We start from the raw sequence: 22,033 nt of genomic DNA, 5'->3' as shown, positions 1-22,033 counted from the left end.
TACATTAGTCCAGCTTTCCAACACAAGACCCGTAGCCATGAATCTTATGGCATTTCAAGTGCACAACCGTGTATTTTCTCATGGTTGTGAAGTTACCATGACAACTCCTCTCTCAGGAAGTACATTCCTGACCCCAACACCCTCTGGGTGAAAAGCAATCCTCAATTCCCTCCAAATCTCAAACGCTTCACTTTAAAATATGCTCCATTGTTCTTGGCCCTTTGACTAAAATGAACAGTTGCTATCTATCCACCCTGTCCATGTCCCTCGTAATCCTATCCTTCTGAATCACATCCCCTCAGCCTGTCTGCTCCAAACTAAACAACCCGAGCTTATCCAGCCTCTCTCCATAGCTGATATGCTCCATCCCAGGGAACATCCTGGTGAATCTCCTCTGAGAACCATTCCCCCACCGCCCCCACACATTACAATAAGATCCTTCCTGTAGTGTGGTTCCCAGAACTACACACAGTATTCCATCTTGGCCAAACTAAAGTTCCGCATAGCTCTTATAATCTATTCCTTATTGAATAAAAATTATGTTTACGGTCCCCTATGCTTTCTCAAATTGTGTATTAACCTATTTAGTCACATTCAGGGAAGTGTGGAGAAACACCCTCTGAGATTCCTCGTGTGCTGCCATGCATTGAGTACTCCCTGTCCAGTTCCTTCATCCAAAGTGTATCACCTCATATTTATCAGGGTTACATTACATCTGCCATTGCTCTGCCCATCTGACCTTCCATCTGTATCTTCCTGTAATATATGGTCTACATCCTCGCTGCCAACCACCCGGCCAATCTTTGTATCAAACACAAACTTAGTTGTCACACTCCCGTCACCCCGTCTATATTCACAGCTGCATCATTTATGAATACCACAAATAATTAGGTTAATGATCACACAACACCAGGTTATAGTCCAACAGGTTTATTCGGAGGCACTAGCTTCGAAGCGCTGCTTCTTCATCAGGTGGTTGTGCGCTTTGAAAGCTAGTGCTGCTGAATAAACCTGCTGGACTCTAACTTGGTGTTATGTGTTTATTAGGTTTGTCCACCCCAGTCCAACACCAGCACCTCCAAATCCCAAATAATAAGGGACACAACACTGATCCCTATGTTAAACCATTGGACACCGGTCTCCAGTCACACTAACAGCCTTCAGCCATTAGCCTCTGTCTCCAAACACTAAGTTGATTTGGATGCAACTTGACAAGTCACTAATGACACCACCTGTTCCCTTGTTATTCATTTCTGCTTGACACACTTGCAGAATGTCTGGGGATTATCCCTAATCTCACCCTGCCAGCAGGTTTCTATGACCCTGTTTTAGGCAGTTCTTTCCGAGTGATGAATTTCCTCAAAATTATGTTCTTAAGTGGCCAATCCCTTATCTTTTCATTATTTGCCTTGAATGTGGAATAGACAGCGAGGGAAGCATTCTGTTAATCTCTAACATGTCATATGTTTTGTGAATATTCTAAATTTCACTGTGACCCACCTCTCATTCTTTGAAACTCTAGAGAACACAGGTTGAGTTTCCTCATCAGGCAATCTCACCATCTGAGGGATTAATCTGGAGAATGTCCATTGCACTTCCTCTGTGGTCAGTATATTCTTTCTGAGATTCGGTCACCAAAACTGTACACAATGGGTGCAGGTTTGCTCGCTGAGCTGGAAGGTTCTTTTCCTGACGTTTCGTTACCTTACTAGGTAACAACTACAGTGGACCTCAGGCGAAGCGATGCTACCAATTCCTGCTTTCTTTTTATATGTTTGGGTTGATGATGTCATTTCCTGTGGTGATGTTACTTCCTGTGGTGAAGTCACTTTCTGTTCCTTTTCTCAGGGGGTGGTAGATTGGGTCTAACAACTAATAGCACATCGAGTTAGACATCTGGCAGAAATACATGTGGATTCTCTCCATTGATCCTATTAATTTCTAAATATCCAATATCACATGCTGCATAATAGATTCCAACAGTTTTCCTGCAGATGTCAAGTTAGTTGGTCGGCAGTTCTCCAAACTATGTCTTCTTCCCTTTATAGATGCTTGGATCCCTTCCATTAATCTAAAGTGCTTGGACAACTTTTACTAACTTCCATTTATCACCAATGGCTTCCAGCCTCTGCCGAATGCACAGGAAAATAAAACACAGTCATCGACAGTACAACTAATACTTCTATTGCTGATTTATGTCTGACATTTTAATATGAAGTACATCAGGTTTGTCAAACTTAGCAATGCTCAATCCAGTTACACTTTCAAATACTACCTTGTTACTGATATAAATTGACTTTATGTCTTTAGTAGAACAAGCCATACATGATCACTTGAAATTACTAGGTGACTTTGTGGATCTTCAAATGCGTAGTAACTGATTATTTTCTTGACCATTTTCCTGTTCTTCGCAATAAACTCTCCTCTCCCAATTACAAATTTCCATATTTGATCTTGCTGTTTTTTTTTTCCTTTGAAATATAGATTGTATATTTATGCAATGTTTTGTTCCTGTTTGTTAACATTTATGTTCTCTTTCTTATTTCCTTATCAGTTTCATGGCCCTCGTTTCTGGATCGTGAATTTCTGAAAATCCTCAGATTTCCACAATGAATTAAATTCTTCTGAAGCCACTTGCTATGATTAATACATTTTCGAATTTGTTATGCTAAAAATCATTGTGTCACTTTCCTTTTCTTTGGTATTTGTACCTGAAATAAATAGACGTATTTTTCAGACTTTGTATTTCTACAAATCTCCTTGTCCTGACCAGATATATTCAGGAACACTGCATGAGGACAAAGAAGGAATTGTAGGAGCCCAGGCTGATATTTTTGCATCATTTCTGACCAATGGGTGAGGTCCCAGGGGACTAGAGGGTAGCTAATACTGTGTTCTTACTCAAGAGGGGCTACAAATTTTAAACCTGGCAACTATAGACCAGTAAACATAAAATCTGTAGTAGGTAACTTACTGGAAAAAGTTCTGAGAGATAAGATATACATGCATTTGGAAAGACAGGGTATGACTAGGAGTAAGATTAGAGTGATGCTAGAAAAGCACAGCAGATCAAGCAGCATCCGTAGAACAGGAAAATCAATGTTCCAGGCAAAAGCCCATCATCAAACTTAGCACGGATTTGTGCATGGGAGATCATGGTTCACAAATTTGTTCGAATTCTTTGATGATGTGACCAGCAACATTGAGGAGGGCAGGGTGGTATACGTAGTCTAAATAGATTCCAGAAAGGCCTGCAATAAGGTTCCACATGGTACGCTGCTCTGGAAGGTTAGATGGCATGAAATTGAGGAGGAGCTGCCAAATTAGATACAAAATTGTCTTGATGGTAGGAAGCACAGGGTAATAGTGGAAGGATGCTTGTCAGACTGGAGGCCTGTGACTAGTGGAATGCCTCATGAGTTGGTGCTGGGACCACTACATATTACATATATCTATGATTTAAATGAGAATGTACAGGCATGATTTGTAAGTTTGAAGATGACACGAAAATAAGCAGCATCATGGAGAGTGAAGAAGGTTATCAGAAATTTCAGAAAATACAGTAGTAGCTTGATCAGCTGGAGAAGTGGCTGAGAAATTGAAAATGGATTTTAATATAGATCAATGTAAGTTCTTGCATTTTAGAAAGTCAAATCAAGGTTGGAGTTTCATGATGAATGGTTGGTTCTTAAGAAGTGCAGTGGAACAGGGGGACCTTGGAATTCAGGTGCATGGTTCTCTTAAAGTTGATATAAAGGTGGACAGGGCAGTGAAGAAAGCTTTTGGCACACTGGCATTAATCAGTGTATATCACTGAGTATCGAAATTAGGGAGTTACGGTGCAGTTATACAGGATGCTGGTGAGGCCATACTGGTAGCGTAATGTTCAGTTTTGTTCACTTTGCTATAGGAAGGATGTTATTAAACTGGAAAGAGTGCAGAAGAAACTTATAAGGATGTAGCAAACGACTCAATGGTCTGAGTTATAGGGAGAGGTTGGGCAAGTTAGAAATTTTTACTTAAGATGTATGAGGCTGAGGGGGAATCTGACAGAAGTGTATATGATCATGGGAGGGATGGACAGAGTGAATGCACTCAGTTTTTTTTTCCCACAGGGGTTGGGAAATCACGGACTAGAGGGCATCAGTTTAAGTTCAGAGAGGAAACAATAAGAGGGAACCTGAGGAGCAACTGCTTTTCACACAGAGGTGATACGCAAATTGAACGATGTGGCAGCGGAAGATGTTGAGGCTGGAACATTCGCAACATTTAAAAGGCATTTGGACAAATATACGGACAGGAAACGATTAGAAAGATACCGGGCAAACAAGGGATTTGGGGTTAGCGTTGGTGGACATCTTGGTCGGAATGGACGAGTTTGGGCTGAAGGGCCTGTCTCCGTGCTATCGGACTCTTATGACTCTAACAACCATTGGTGGCGTTCCACTGAATGCTTTATTGGTACTTTCCCAATTTACTGGAGCGAACTTGACCCTCCAGGCTACCATGATATTTGACCAGAATGTTCAAGCATTCTTTATTGTATGCAGCCACTGTGTAAAAAGCACTTTATTAATGTCACTATTCCTTAAAAGCTGCTTCAGAATAAGGTGATTAATTCATCCTTCTTATCAAGCAACACTAAATCCAAAATAACCTGCTCTCTAGTTTGTTTCACCACATACTCTTCAACCCACCTCAGAAACACTTACAGAATATATTTCTCACAGCGTGAGCAGTTTAGATGCAACTTGAGACCAACCAATAAAACTGCTGTATCCATGATACTTGCATCTCTAATTTCCAGAGCATATGATGCTCAGATTTTCTGCAACCACTTTGGTTTCGATATATAACACACCAATATTTGCCTTTCCTTGCTATCTGTAAGCTCTACCTAAACTGATTCTGTGGAATCTAAGGGACAGCTCTGTGTCATTATTAGTGATAGACGTGGACTAGACATTCGGGGAGGCTCACCTCAGCACTGAGCTGATCTGAAGTAATGTCCATCAATAAAGGACAAGCATCAATATCCTCCTCGCTGTGTCAGGATAATGGTCACTATTCTCTCTGCTCCTTCACACTCAATGTATATCTGTTATAGCACCTACCCCCAGACAATCCTCATGCTCTATCTCCTAATAAGGGTCAGGCACTACAACTCTCACTATTGTATTCAACCACTTCCTTCCCACACTTTCTCTGTCACCTATGCAATACCCCACACACTAATAATACTACATGGATTCAAGACTGTCGACTGACTCGTTCCAGACACATCACAATTCCCCCCAGTCCCACCTCCACCAGCACTAAAAGCAGGTCCACCCATTCCTGCCCTCACTCCCTCCCTTTCTCCCATTCCAAGAGAAACAGCTTGGAATAGGACAGAAAGGGCCAAGCAGGATGGTGGAGTGCCCAATATCCATTCGCTCACCCGGTTACCCACACCATCTGGGGAGGACCCTAGTACGAGATTGAGCGGACTGTGATGCCTCGTGTGGAGTTTCTGAAACATCCATGTCCCACTGACCGATCAAGGAGCAGTGCTCAGTGAAAGACAATTCTCACTTTCATCCCACTGGCAATTCCAACGACAGTCCTTACACTCCCCCCTTCCCCCCAAAAAATACAGATACCTCATTACATAGAGATGCAGACACAGAAATACACAGAATTATTGGTAAACACCCCAATATACAAACAAACACAATACATACAAGGGGATAGGCATACACACACGTAGAAACACACAGAGTTATATAGAGTCACACACAAATCGACACAAACACAGATATACAAAAAGGCAGACATAGTATCACAAATACACAGATGTCAAGAAGATGGACAGACACACAGAGGCACAGACGCTATTGTCATTAAGATACAAATAGATAAGTCTTTGATTTATAAGGGGATCAAGGATTCTCGGGGGAAGGCAGGAGAATGAGGTTGAGGAATATATAGGAAATTATTGCATGGCTTATACGACTCGATAGGCTGAATTACCTCAATCTGCTCCTTTTTTCATGGTCATGTGATGTTATGATATCAGGTATTCTCTTCCTGAGACAGCAGCAGATGCTGGGTTTGATACATATTTGATTACAAAGGGTCAGTAGCAATGTGGGACAGGTTTGGAGTCCGGAATGGTTTACATTTATTCCTAATTATTCCGTCCTTATGTCTGAAAAGAGGTAGTGATTTGATGTTCAATTTTAAAATAACAGGTTCCAAAAAGAAAGAAGAACGTCCCTTTCCCTTTAGCGTTGTGCTACCTTTAGTGTCCTCATCCTCAGGGAGCAGTGAAGACTCAGTTATTGAAGATATCCAACGCTGAGCTTGACTGGTCTTTGCTGGACTGGAGAATCAATGTTATTGGAAACAGACAGGAGATGGATGGATAGACATAATCGGATCAGCCATGAGCATTCTGAATGGTGCCGGCAAATGGCCAATGCTACCCCTACAATGCATGTTGTTCCCTCAATCCACCCTTGAGACTGTTACAGTGATATACTGCTGCCCCTATCCAGTGTGTTTTTCCCTCAATCCACCTGCGAGGCTGTTACAGAGATATACTGCTGCCCCTACCCCATGTGTTGTTCCCTCAATCCACCCCTCGATGCTGTTACAGAAATATATATGCTGTCCCTACCCCAATGTGTTGTTCACTCAATCCACCGCTCGATGTTGTTACAGATATACTGCTGTCCCTACCCCAATGCGATGTTCCCTCAATCCACCTCTCGATGCTGTTACAGAAATATACTGCTGTCCCTACCCCAATGTGTTCTTCCCTCAGTCCAACTCTCGAGGCAGTTACATGATACCCCATTTAGTCAGACAAGATCATTACAATGATACAGGAGGAGACCATTCTGCCCCTCTAAGGAATTACACAGGGATATAGAATGAAGTAATTCAGCTCGGTGAGTACATGACACAGCCCAGGAGAAGGACAATCAACCCATCTGAACGGCTACACAGGAACAGGGAAGCTGTCGGTAACAGGAAATAGAGAGTAGAGACAAATGTTTATTTTTAGGATGCAAAGATGTAACTGATGGAGTGCCTCAGAGATCACTGTGGGGTTATCAGTGATCAATAATCTTTTTCAATGATCTGGAAGAAGGGGAGGCAATGGCTTGGAGCTCAATTGGATGGTCATTCAGTGTCTTGTCAAATGGATATTTTGAGTTTGCAAAGTCATATAGGCAGGGAAGGTTACTGAGCTAAGCTTCAGCAGAAATAACATAAGGCAAGTTGTCTATTTTTGCCATGAAAGGTAAATCAGTTTAAATGCAGAGAGACTACAGAACTTTGTGATAAAGGCGGTGTCCATGTTCTTGGGACATGAATCATATGAAGTCAATCTGCAGATGCAGCAAGCGATTTCGAAAGTAAGTGGAATGGTGCTGTTTTTGTCAAAAGGTATCGGTTTAATGGCAGGAATGTTTTAGGGCATCTGTACAGGGCATTGCTGAGTCCAAACCTGACGCACTGTGTCCAGTTTTGATGCGCTAAAATAAAATAAAAGAATATAATTATTTTTGGAGGTTTTCAAAGAGGTTTCCCTCTACTCATTCCTGGAATGCCGGCCTTTTGTTATGGCGGATTATCAGTTTTGATCTTAGCAGAGAAATAGTATTGAACCATCCATGACTTTCTGAAAAAGTGTATCAACTGGATGCATTGTATCTCTTGTCAGGGAGACTAAAGCTAGAGAATGAATTTTAAGAAAAAGATGCATTGACATTAACACACATACTATGAAGACACCTACCAATATTTACAAATTACACAGACACATGTAAGTATGTCATCAAATTAAAAAGTGGAGACTTTTTTTGTGATTGAAAGGAATTGTGTACAAAAAGAGCAATGACACACCTTCATATAATCCATAATCAGGTTTTCCAGAGAATGTTCCAGGGGATCGCACATGGCCCAGTTTGGTGTTCAATTGACATTATTGTATGCTTCAGCACAGAGAGGGAAAAAAATGTTCCCTGTCTGAGAAGCAGCAGCTGATTGATCACTCTCTCTTATTTTGTTCCGCCCAATAGCAAAGTGTGAGATCATAAAGTACCTGAGTTATCTTTACCACTTGTGAAGGATTCCTGGTGAGGATTCATTGGAATCTCTCCACTGCCTGAAACAAAGGAAATTCAGCCAAATCCAACTGTTCCAGTAAGATATTCCACTATCAGAAGCTTATGTGAGCAGAATAACATCAAAGGCAGAATAACGTTTGAGACCCACTATCATTTTACCATTTGTTATGAGTCCAACTTTCGGTGTCTCACATTTTTCTTGAAAATGACCTACTCTGAGACCGATATCATTGGTCACATCGCAAAATTGGTTGCATTTAAGATTGGTGTAACCAATGGAGGAGTGGGACGGAAAAAGAAACAGTGACCGTCCAACATTGACTGGAACATAAATTAGAAATTCTCAAAGTGCTGTTCAAGTGGGAATTCCCTTCCCCAGTAGTTTGTTGCCACTGGATACTTGAATTTATTCAAAGTTGTTTTTGTTGACATTTGACAGACAAACAGACGGAAAAATGCTATTGAGACCACAATAACATCACCCGTTATCTTGGTGCGTGGTGAGGTGGTGACAAAGTGTCTAATGGTCCACTCCTGCTGCTCAGTTCTATGTTTCTATGTTCCATTCAACCCCTCACAGCTCATGCAAGGAACAGATGGAGGTCACTTGCTCCAAATACCTAGTCCACAGTAACACAGGATATCATTCAGCCCCTCCAGCCTGTCTCACACGGTTTGGTGTGGGTTGGAAAATATTGTTTGGAAATCCAGACTGGGTTCGAAATACACGTCTGGTCCCTTTACAGAGTTCTCCTCTCTGCAACTTGTGCTTCATTTGTTGGTCATATTATAGACCCAGATTCACTGTGAATACAACTCCCTCTACGTCACCAGATATGACTTCCAAAATACTTTTCTCTGTCTGATTACAACGTTCAAAACAGAACTTTTTGGAAAATTACAACCATTAACTTCGTAATTACAGAATATGAGAACATAAAGAACAGGATCAGGTAGTTCGCATGGTCAAACAATTGTATACCATTCTGGCTGATTTACTGTTGACATTAACTCCTCGTTAATGCCCAATTCTTCACACGCCTTAGCTATCTGAACAGTTCAAAATTCATTTGCCTCCTCCGTAAATACTTTCAGTGATGTAGCTCCCATAACTCTCTAGCCCCGATAATTCCTGACAGTAATTCCCCTCTGTGAGAGGAAAGCACTCCCTACACATACACCGTCAACTATTGATATAAACAAGAGGTGAACACAGGGGCTCAGGAAAGAGTGAATGGCTTTGAGGTCAAGGCAGTATTTGACTGAGGATGGCATCAGGATCACCTACTTTTTTGAGCTGAATGGGGCTCAGGTGTAACCTCCCAATGGTCTGGGTCTTTCAGAGCACAAAGAAAGATGCTTGTGGTCAGTGGCCAACAGTCCTCTCAGTCCTGGAACATCTCTGCAGGAGACCCTCAGGTTAACCTCCTCAGCACAAACATCTTCAACTGCTCCATTAATGTCTTTCCCGATCGTAAGATCTGAAGCTGGGATGATGACTGAAGATAACATAATGTTCAGAACATTTTGCTCCCACTCAGCTCCTGAAGCAGTCTGTGTCCATGTGCTGCAAGACCTTGATAACATTCAGCCTTGTGCTGTTAAAGTGTCAGTAACATTCATGTAACAACACGGCCAGACACTGTACACTTTCACAGTTAAAAGAGGAGCTCATTCAGCATCTCAAGCTGGTTATACACGGATATGTGGAAGCCACTCAGTCCATCGAAACTAACAAACAAGAAGAGGGACAGCCCATTTAATCCTCCTGCCTGTTCCATAGGAAGAAGAGGGGTCTGATCAGTACATCGAGCTGTTAAACAGGAACAAGCAAAACCCAATCAATCAGACCCTTAAATCTGTTCCATGAGACCAGGAGGAGGCCATTCAACCCCACGAGACAGTTATACACGAACAGGAAGGCATCATTGATATTCCAGTATGACAAGCCAATGAAACCGAGACTGCACTGATAGAGAGCTCCATGATGTTAATCACGGTTCCTTTGTTTGTAGAACCTGTGCTACTTTAACATGATTTGCTGGCAGTGAGGAGGGAAGTCAACTGTTTTGTGTCAAGTCTCAAGGAGGCATCTTCCATCTCCGAGAAGACACACCCATGTTCTCCATGGAGGTCAGAAGCTGCAGGGAAGAGTTAACTCTTTTATAATGAAGGTATTGTGGCTGCTGTCGGGACTATGGATAACATTACGTATATTGCAGGATCACACACCAATTGGACTGTATTAATGTCGGGAGATTTTATTCAAAAGCCTGGACCTCTCTCTCTCTCTCTCTCTCTGTCTCCCTCTCTCTCTCTCTCTCTCTCACACACACACACACACACACACACACACACACACACACACACACACACACACACACACACACACACACACACACACACACACAAACTCCCTTACTCTCGCTCTCTCTCTCTCTCTCTCTCTCTCAATTGAAATAGTGAGTGGGGGTGGATGGGTCGATCATTCTCAAAGGCTCTTAAACAATGCAATCACCTCTCATGCACTCACTGAGCTTCATTCACTATTCATGGTGCCATCATCCCAGGGATTAGTCTGGTGAAACGTGAGAGAACGCCTATTAATATACCCCAAATACTGCCTCAACAATACTCTCAGGGATGATTGCAATAATTCCCTTCTCTCACTTAGACATCACCGATTCTTTTCTGTGCCACAAAAAGCCATTCCTTCTCTATGCCCTACATCTGACATGGAATCTGGCAGGGAGAATTTCAATGTGATTACATACACCTAAAATAGTGGATGATCACCTACCTGAATAGAAATGAGCTGTAGGAATACGGGAAACAGACAGAGGAAGAGAGCTATCTTTACTTTTGTTATTCTCTCACAGGATGTATGAAGCCCTGGTCAGAGCAGCATGTTATGCTGATCTTGAACTGAGTGGCTGGTTCAGCTGTTCCACAGGACAGTAAAGAGTAAAACACATTGCTGTGGGTTCGTAGTGTTACAACACAAGATAAATTCTCCTGCTTCTTTAAAACCAGCAACAGAGAAACGATTTATCCAATGCAGTAATCTGTGATAATTCTCGAGTCTAAAACTAGTTAAAGTAAAAATGAACAACTTTATTTCTTAAAGTACAACAGAGAATAATAAACGGACGGCTATTTACAACTTCTTCCCCTGACCTATCTTTGACCTTGCCCCTCCACAATACTAGGCCGATAATACTCCTAATTAAGATTTACAAAACACAACTTCTTAACTCAAAACCTGGAAGCTTTCGGTTCCTCTCCATATTCATGGCTTCTTTTCGTTTTGGGGATTCTACTTCACTAGTTACTAATCAATAAAGGTTCCTTTAGGAGAGCTATTTTTCTGGCAGTCTTCGCCTGCTAGTAGCTTGGCAGTTCTCCTCTCAACTGTTCAATTTTCCATAGTCTTAAACCCCAAAGCATCGGATTGTGTCATTGGTTTTTAAGATTGTCAATATATTAAATTCAAACTTGATTGTAGGTGGGTATTTTGGGATATAATTTAAACTATTTGGCTGAATTTGTTTTTGTTGCGAGACAATGAGCTAATTGAGTTGTTCAACCAAATGTCACATTGTATTTATTTTTCAGAACACTTGGTGCTGTCAGCTGGTTATTGCTGGCTTTTCATTCTCTTCATGGTACAGTACACCCACATGTTCATCACCAAAGTCACACGGAAACCTGACTAGGGAAGCATGACATACACTGACTTCATGAAAGGACTTGAATCAAGCAGATGGGGTTTTATAATAAATCATTATTGCTTTTAAATTCAACCAATTTCCCTCATGGGATATCAACAGACTATTATTCTGTGGCTGTCGATTATGAGGCAATGGATTGACCACCATAAACTGTCTTCCCGTATGTGCAGAGAACAAGTAAAACATTCTCAAGAGTAATTATTTACTGACAGACAAGCGGTTAGAAGAAACTTGAAACTATTGCATCAGGATTGAACAAAGTCACAATTATAATTGGTTAAAATATTAGAGAAGCGGTGAAGCAAGTTGCTATTTCATGCACAGTATGGTAGGGATCTGGGAGTCACACATGGAAGCAGATTACAGGCAGAAACTCTCGAACCATTATACAAAGGTGCCTGGTTCTGCACCTGAATAGCCTCCGTGAGGCAGAACTAAGGCTTTTAGAAAACGTTACTTCTTGTCCAATGCAGACAGTGGTCTCCTCTATACTATGCTATTTTCTGAAGTTTTCAAAGGTATCCAATATCTGACCGGATCAATACGCGGGGATGAGGGGAGAGGGGAGGAAGGAGCAGTGTGTAAATCGATGAGCATCGCAATAATACTGATCCCATCCTTTATACACAGTGTACTTCACTGTGTTGACCTTTTGTCCTTCCTGTAGAAATGGGGATAACGTTTGATTATCCAGTTCTCATTCGTGGTCACACTGCAACCACACCTCAATAATCCCAGCTACATCTGAGCTGGTTCATATTATTTGAAGCTACCATTTAATTTGCCTTATTGGAAAGTTCATAAGGAATTCAGGGATGGCAGCAAGTGCAGAGCCCAGGATGGCTGTAGGGTCCAGAGGCGGTTACAGACATAGGCAGGTGTATGAAGGCTGGGGGATATTACAGGGATATGGGTTATTCTAGAGGGGGAAGGAGATTACAAAGACAAGGAAAGTTTTAGGTTTTAGTTGAAGTGCAAATGGAGCTGGATCAGCCAGATCAATATTCTGGCTGCAAGAGCCTTGTAGAGAGAAAACCTCCCCAAAACCTGATAAAACTGTTACCTGAACAATTTATAACATGAGCTTGTTCATAACTTCACAATTTATAACTTGTTCAAGAAGGGGAGTTTGTTCAAGAAGGGGAGTAGGGATAACCCTAGTAACTATAGGCCGGTGAGTCTCTCTTCTGTTGTGGGCAAAGTCTTCGCGAGAATTGTAAGGGATAGGATTTATGAACATCTGGATAGGAATAATGTGATCAAGGATAGTCAGCATGGTTTTGTGAAGGGCAGGTCGTGCCTCACAAAACTTATTGAATTCTTTGAGAAGGGGACTAAGGAGGTGGACGAGGATAAAGCGGTAGATGTGGTGTATATGGATTTTAGTAAGGCGTTTGATAAGGTTCCCCATGGTAGGCTACTGTAAAAAATACAGAGGAATGGCATTGAGGGTGAGTTGGAGGTTTGGATTAGGAATTGGCTGGCTGGAAGAAGACAGAGGGTAGTAGTTGATGGTAAAGGTTCATCTTGGAGTGCAGTTACCAGCGGTGATCCGCAAGGATCTGTTTTGGGACCATTGCTGTTTGTCATTTTTATAAATGACCTGGAGGAGGGGCTATAAGGTTGGGTGAGCAAGTTTGCGGATGATACGAAAGTCGGTGGAGTTGTTGACAGTGAGGAAGGATGTGGTAGGTTACAGCGGGATATAGATAAGCTGCAGAGCTGTGCAGAAAGGTGGCAAATGGAGTTCGATGTAGGTAAGTGTGAATTGATTAACTTTGGTAAGAGTAACAAGAAGATGGGGTACTGGGTTAATGGTCGGATACTTGGTAGTGTGGATGAGCAGAGGGATCTTGGTATCCATGTACACAGATCTCTGAAAGTTGCCACCCAGGTAAATAGTGCTGTGAAGAAGGCATATGGCGTACTGGCTTTTATTGGTAGAGGAATTGAGTTCCGGAGTCCTGAGGTCATGTTGCAGTTGTATAAGACTCTGGTGCGGCCGCATCCGGAGTATTGTGTGCAGTTTTGGTCGCCATACGATATGAAGGATATGGAGGCACTGGAACGGGTGCAGAGGAGGTTTACCAGGATGTTGCCTGGTATGGTAGGAAGATCATATGAGGAAAAGCTGAGGATTTGAGGCTGTTTTCATTGGAGAAAAGAAGGGGTGATTTGATAGAGGTGTACAAGATGATTAGGGGTTTAGATAGGGTTGACCATGAGAACCGTTTTCCACGTATGGAGCCAGCTATTACGAGGGGGCATAGCTTTAAATTATGGGGTGGTAGGTATCGGACAGATGTTAGGGGTAGATTCTTTACTCAGCGAGTCGTGAGTTCATGGAATGCCCTGCTATTAGCAGTGGTGGACTCTACTTCTTTATGGGCATTTAAACGGGCATTGGATAGGCATATGGAGGATAGTGGGCTAGTGTAGGTTAGGTGGGCTTGTGTCGGCGCAACATCGAGGGCCAAAGCGCCTGTCCTGCGCTGTATTTTTCTATGTTCTATGATTTAGCTCTCTATGTCTCTGCACCAGAAATAAAAATTCTGTCCACTGTGCCTGCAGACTGCAAGCCTCTGGAACATCCTTCATGTTCCATAACCCTTCCCTCTTCTGTAAACCCACTAGTTTCTGCAAAAAAATCCTATTTGTGTAAAGGTCTCCATGCCCTATGAAGCTCCCTACTTCTAAATCCCCTTCCTCCTTTTAGAGAAAGTCACACACAAACGGCGATCGTGTTTTTGAAAAGCGGTGAGAGATTAGTAAGAGACGTTCTGGGTGGAGGACGTTGAGAAAACAGAAAAAAATGCTTGTACTTTTCCTGAAGGAGCTTGATAACAGGAGGATCTACTAAAAGGTACAGGAGCTACTGCTCCTCCCTGCCCTCTCCCCTCATCCCTTCGTTTTGATCCTGTCAGATATTGGTTACCTTTGAAAACTTGAGAAAATAGCACAGTGTTGAGGAGATCACTGTCTGCATTGGACAAGAAGTTCTGTCCTAGTTCTCTCTCCCGGGTACTATAGGCCTTCAGGTGCAGAACCACGCACCTTTGCATAATGGTTTGAGAGTTTCTGCCTGTAATCTGCTTCCACGTGCGACTCACACATCCCTACCATACTCTGCGTGAAATAGCAACTTGCTTCACCACTTGGAGAATTTTACAGAGACAGCATTGGCGAAGCTGGAGGAGCTTTCAGAGAGGAGATTTGTAGGTGTTAATGAACGTTAGAGATACTGGAGTGTTTTTATAATGATTGGAATGGGGTCAGTCAGGTAAACTTCATTAATACAAGTTCCCTGTTTGGGACTGTTAACCTGTTCCAATCAGGGAATCCTGGATCAGAAATAAGCAGAAGCATCAGGGGCTCTGTTCACTTTAGGAGCCGGCTCTGATCTAGTGGGGGTCAGTTGCCATGGATCATGCATGTAGAAATAAAAAGGGATTTGGAAACAGGATACCAGTCTGTGTGGAGTTATTTCAGTTTTAACATCTGGTAGATATTACAGAGAGAGGGAAGGCTGGAGGTGTTTCCACAGATGAGGATGGATTTAGAAGGTTGCAGAGACAGTGATCTGTGTCAGGGCAGAAGATCGTTACAGAATCAGGAGCATGGTCGGGACTAGAGGATGTTACACAGCTGGTTAGGCATTGGATTAGGTTAAAGTGAGGACTGCAGTTGCTGGAGATCAGAGCTGAAAATGTGTTGGTGGAAAAGCGCAGCAGGTCAGGCAGCATCCAAGGAGCAGGAGAATCGACGTTTCGGACATGAGCCCTTCTTCAGGAATGAGGAAAGTGTGTCCAGCAGGCTAAGATAAAAGGTAGGGAGGAGGGATTTGGGGGAGGGGCGTTGGAAATGCGATAGGTGGAAGGAGGTCAAGGTGAGGGTGATAGGGCGGGGTAGGGGTGGGGGCGGAGAGGTCAGGAAGAAGATTGCAGGTTAGGAAGGCGGTGCTGAGTTCAAGGGATTTGACTGAGACAAGGTGGAGGGAGGGGAAATGAGGAAACTGGAGAAATCGGAGTTCATCCCTTGTGGTTGGAGGGTTCCTAGGCGGAAGATGAGACAGTCTTCCTCCAGCCGTCATGTTGCTATGGTCTGGCGATGGAGGACTCCAAGGACCTGCATGTCCTTGGTGGAGTGGGAGGGGGAGTTGAAGTGTTGAGCCACGGGAAGGTTGGGTTGGGTTGGTCCGGGCGTGCCAGAGGTGTTCTCTGAAGCGTTCCACAAGTAGGCGGCCTGTCTCCTCAATATGGAGGAGGCCACATCGGGTGCAGAGGATGCAGTAAATGATGCGTGTGGAGATGCAGGTGAATTTGTGGTATATATGGAAGGAGCCCTTGGGGCCTTGGAGGAAAGTAAGGGGGGAAGGTGTGGGCGCAAGTTTTGCATTTCTTGTGGTTGCAGGAGAAGGTGCCGCGAGTGGAGGTTGGGTTGGTGGGGGGTGTGGACCTGACGAGGGAGTCACGGAGGGAGTGGTCTTTTCGGAACGCTGATAGGGGAGGGGAGGGAAATATATCTCTGGAGGTGGAGTCCGTTTGGAAGTGGCAAAAATGACGATGGATGATACGATGTATCTGGAGGTTTGTGGGGTGGTAGGTGAGAACCAGTGGGGTTCTGTCCTGGTGGTGATTGGAGGGGCGGGACTCAAGGGCGGAGGAGCGTGAAGTGGACGAGATGCGGTGAAGGGCATCGTCGATCTCGTCTGGGGGGAAATTGCGGTCTTTGAAGGCCATCTGCGTTGTACGGTATTGGAACTGGTCCTCCTGGGAGCAGATGCGGCGGATACAAAGGAATTGGGAATGTGGGATGGTGTTTTTACAGGGGGCTGGGTGGGAGAAGGCGTAGTCCAGGGAGTCGGTCGGTTTATAGTTAATGACCATGTTGGTTCGGTCACCCGAGATAGAAATGGAAAAGTCTAGGAATGGGAGGGCGAAGTCTGAGACGGTCCAGGTAAACCTGAAGTCGGGGTGGAAGGTGTTGGTACAGTGGATGAACTGTTCAACCTCCTCGTGGGAGCACGAAGCAGCGCCGATACAGTCATCGATGTAGCGGAGGAAAAGGTGGGGGGTGGTGCCAGTGTAGCTGCGGAAGATGGACGTTCCACATATCCTATGAAGAGGCAGTCATAGCTGGGGTCCATGCGGGTTTCCATGGCTACTCCTTTGATTTGGAGGAAGTGGGAGGATTGGAAAGAGAAGTTGTTCAGGGTGAGGACCAGTTCAGTCAGTCGAAGGAGGGTGTCAGTGGAAGGGTACTGGTTGGTACGCTGGGAAAGGAAGAAGCGGAGGGCTTTGAGTCCTTCGTGATGGGGGAATGGAGGTGTGCAGGGATTGGATGTCCACGGTGAAGATAAGGCGTTGGGGACCGTGGAAGTGAAAATCATGGAGGAGGTGGAGGGCGTGTGTGGTGTCACGAACGTAGGTGAGGAACTATTGTACTAAGCGGGGCAGGACCGTGTTGAGGTATGCAGAGAGGAGTTCGGTGGGGCAGGAGCAGGCAGAGACAATGGGTCGGCCGGGGCAGTCAGGCTTGATGATTTTGGACAGGAGGTAGAAATGGGTGGTGTGGTTTTGTGGAACTATGAGGTTGGAGGCGGTGGATGGGAGATCCCCTGAAGTGGTGAGGTTATGGATGGTCTGGGAGATGATGGTTTGGTGGTGGGAGGTGGGGTCATGATCAAGGGGACAGTAGGAGGAGGTGTCCACGAGCTGGCATCAGCCTCAGTGGTTTAAAGATCGATGCGCCAAACTACTACCACACCTCCTTTGTCTGCTGGTTTGATAGTGAGGTTGGGATTGGAACGGAGGGAGTGGAGGGCTGCACATTCCGAGGGTGAGAGGTTGGTGTGGGTGAGAGGGGTGGAGCGGTTGAGGCGGTAATTGTTGCAGCAGTAGTTGGCTATGAAGAGATCCAGGGCGGGTAAGAGGCCAGCACGGGGCGTCCAGGTGGATGGGGTGTGTTGGAGGCAGGAGAAATGGTCGTCAGAGGGTGAGCAAGAATCGTGGTTGAAGAAGTAGGCGCAGAGGTGAAGGCGGCAGAAGAATTGTTCGATGTCTCGCCGCGTGTTGAACTCGTTAATCCGAGAACGTAGGGGCATGAAGGTGAGGCCTCTGCTGAGGACTGATCTTTCATCCTCAGAAAGGTGGATGTCTGAAGGGCTGGTGAAAACACAGCAGGGCTGGGCGCCTGGTGTGGGGCTGGAGCTGAGAGTGGGGGCGGGGTTCGGCGTGGGGGCGGGCTTAGGCGTGCGGGCGGAGATCGGCGTATGGGCGGGGTTAGGCATGGTGACGGAGATCGGCGTGGGGGCAGAGTTCGGTGTGGTGATGGAGATCGACATGGGGGCGGAGACGCAAGCGGCGTGGTGGTTGTGCAGGTTAGTGATGTCACAGGGGGCGGAAGTGGCTGTGGCGATGGCAGAAACGGTGTTGTTCCCGACAGCCGTGACCCCATGGAGGCCACGAATCTGTTGGCAATGGTCTTCCTGGCGATCGTGGAGGTGGTTGTCTGGCCGGCGATCATGGAGGCTGCAAGGTGGGTGGGGCGGAAGTGATGTCATGGTTCGCGACGGCGGTTGTTACACAGGGAAAATTGTCAGGACTAGAGTAAAAAAAAAGAGTTGGGCAGGGTTGGCGATGCTGGGGAAAGTTGGAGACATAATGAACACTAGTGGCTGGAGTTTATGGAGATACTGCAATCTGTCAGGGCAAGAGGGGATTGGGAACGCTGATTGTTGTATGGACTGGAAGAGATTGCAAAGATTAGATTTCTATGGATCAGAGTAGTTGCAGAGAAGGGGAGAGCCGTAAAGATTTGAGAAATATTTTATAGAGAGGAAAGGTTATCGGAGCTGCAGGAGATTCCAGGGAAAGAAGGATTATGTGGCCTGTATGAGTTACAGAGATAAGGAAGGCTACATTGGCTGATGGAGGTTGCAGAGATTAGAATGTATCATACAGGATCAGCAATGTTACAAAGATGGGATATTTATGGATTTGGAGAACTCTCAAGACACCAGACTGAATGACACAGACGCCTTGTGGCACAAAGGGGTGGTATTTGGCCAATCACGGTTACACCAGCTCTTCAACTGAGTAATGATCTCCTCCTACACTCACATCCTCACATTTTTTGTATCAAAAATCATCCAATCGCCTCCTGAATGTTTTAGTCAAACATGCAGCTACAATGCATCTAAGTGCATCTTAACTACTTGCGAAGATCTTTTTCCATGTAGAAATCCTCTTTCTAATTTCGATGCAGCTTTACTCCATCTTTTAACAAGCTCATTATGAGGAGCCCACAGGAGGATTCTGAGACAGCTCTATGATGGCTCTGAGTTTTCCCATAATTCCCCTCAGCTCAACCATCTCCCTCTGAACCTCCAGAATTCCTCCAGGTTTCCACCTCGATTCCCCATCTGACACAAATTCTATTGTTCTTCACTGTCACCGAGGGAGCATTGGGGTTGTTTATCCTGTCGTTCGTATTTGAGAGATAATTCCTTGACTGGAGCCAAGCCATCTCTTCTTTGCACGGAGCCCATGGTTCAGTTTATCTTTTTCTGACCACATTGGTGTTCCAGTCAAACCTTCCCAGCTTTATTCTTGCCCCATTGAAGGCCTCTCAGTCAACTAATGTTTCTCACTCTCAATTATTGCATATCATTCTCTACCATCATCCTGAACTTTACAATAATATGATCACTCTGACCCAAAACCTTCTGACATAGGATCCATTTGCCCCACCTTTTCCCAAGAACCAGGTCCAATAGCACATGCTCTCTTGGGCTGGACACATACTCCTGCAGTGAGCTCTCCTCCATGTAATCCAGGGATACTTGCCCTCGTGACCCTGCAACACCAATAACCCAGTCAATATCTGGATAAATTAGGTTTCTCAATATAACTAATCTGTAGTATTGTCATCGCTCTCAAATGACCCTGCGTATTTATTCTCTCCATCTTTTCCAATGATTGCTGGCCGACAAACTGTACCTCACAGTGTAATTGTACACTTTTTGTTCTGTAGCTCCACCAAATTCATTCTGTCCTTGGACGGATCCTCTTTCTCTTGGACTCCTTAAGTAACACTAATCTAAACCAATACTTCTACCATCCTCCTTTTATTTCCCTACTATAATTTTGGAACCCTTTATACCCAGCAATATTTTACACCAAGTCCAGCCATTCCTTGAGCCAGCTCTCGGTGATCAGTACATCAGATTTCCACACACCAATCTGCACCTGTAACTCCGAACACTCCGAGTATTCATGTCCATGCAGAGTACCTCAGATTAAGGCTTTCTTTCTTAATCCATCTTCCACTGATAAACGTGTTCTTGTAAGTTAGTATGAACTGTATCTCCCATTATTTTGAGAATCCTGGTAGTCTCCTGTACTATTCCTTTTTGGATCCTGAGTACACGCCAAGTTATTTTCAATCCCTCTCTAAAAATCCCTGTGAGAAATTCAGTCCCAGCTCTGTCACGTTAGCCCATCCAGCTTGTACAGTTGCTGCCTTCTCCAGAACCAGCCCCAATGACCCAGGAATCTGAAGCCCTTCCTGCTGCATCATCGTTCCAGTAAAACTCTCATCTATTAATACTCCGAGTTCTGTTCTCACTTGTACACGGCACTGGGAGTATTTCAGGGATTTCTATATCTGAGATCCCGCTTGCTAACCATTCACCTAGCTACAGAAATTCTGATTCCCAATTCTGATTCCCAGACCACCTCACCCTTCCTACCCAGGTCATTCCTACCAACATGGACATGACCTTTGATTGCTCACTGCCCCCCAGACGAATGTCCTGCAGATACAGTGACATTCTTAACCCCAATATCCTGGAATTACAAACATGCTGACACCTTCTTCACTTTCCTGACTCCCCTGTGACTATTGCTTCTCCTTCGTTTTTACTTTTCTTTTTCTGTGTTCAATCCTTCTTTCAGCAGTTACAAAAGTAAATTTGCTAACTTATAATAATAACAGATAGTTGCTAATAACGGTTTATTATCGGACAAAGAAATTACAGCTTTTTTCTCTGATGTCTCATGCACTTCTTTCAAACTCAGTGCAGGTAGGCCCCCGTCAAAGAAAAGTGTCTCTTTGACTCCTAGGTACATGTAATTCCCCAGCTCCTACTCCACTCTGCTCCCTCACAGGGTCACCGTCTCTGTGACTCACACGGACGTGTAATCTTCCAGCTCCCACTCCACTCTGCTCCCTCACAGGTTCACCGTCTCTGTGACTCCCACGGACGTGTAATCCTCCAGCTCCCACTCTACTCTGCTCCTTCATATAGTCACCATATCTGTGACACCCAGGTACGTGTAATCCTCCAGCTCCCACTCCACTCTGCTCTCTCACAGGATCACCGTGTCTGTGACTCCTAGGAATGACTTGGCCTCAATCCTCAGTGCTGATTTATATCTTCCCACTTTGGTGTTTCTGTAACTCCCAGGTGTGAATGAGCCTCGTGTTCCAGCATCAAGTTGCTCCCTCACGTGGTCACTCCCTCTGTGACTCGGTGCTGATTTAGAACCTCCTGCTCTGCTGTTTCTCCAACGCCAAGTCCTGCTAGGCCTTGGTCCTCGCTGCTGATTTATATTCTCCCGTTTTGTGCTGCTCACTGTCAGGTTCTCTCCCGTTGTGACTTCCAGGTAAGGGTAGGCCTCAAGCCTCAGCAGAGATGTTTAACATCTCATTCCACACTGCTCCCTCATAGGATCACCGCTGTGCCTGAAAGACAGTGGAAAAGAGGAGGATGATAGTGTGCAGATGGTGTTACAGTGATTGAGCGATCTGTCGGGGATTGAACAGGTTATCTGGGGAGGTAGACAGACCTGCAGTGTCTAAAGCAGGTTATTGGAGTGATATAGGGAGAAATGCAGGCACTGAGGGAGGCAAAGGAAATAGAGAGATGGTGGCTTGTTGGTGACTGAGACTTGTAAAGTCTAAAGGGCTTTTTGTGAGCTGCTTACTGAGATGTGAAGACTTCAACAAATGCAAATTGACAGCTAGGAAGTGTTGTAAGGTACTGAAGACTGTTGGATATTACAGAGTTAGAAGACTCGCAGTAACTGGAGGGTTACAGATGTTTGAAGCACTCGTGGTGTTCAAGGACCCTCAGGACATAAGGAAGTACAGAGCATTGCAAATAGTGGGATTGCAGAG

The sequence above is a fragment of the Hemiscyllium ocellatum genome, chromosome 7 (assembly GCF_020745735.1).
Source record: "Hemiscyllium ocellatum isolate sHemOce1 chromosome 7, sHemOce1.pat.X.cur, whole genome shotgun sequence".
Classification (NCBI taxonomy): domain Eukaryota; kingdom Metazoa; phylum Chordata; class Chondrichthyes; order Orectolobiformes; family Hemiscylliidae; genus Hemiscyllium; species Hemiscyllium ocellatum.
This window is presented reverse-complemented; position numbering follows the sequence as displayed.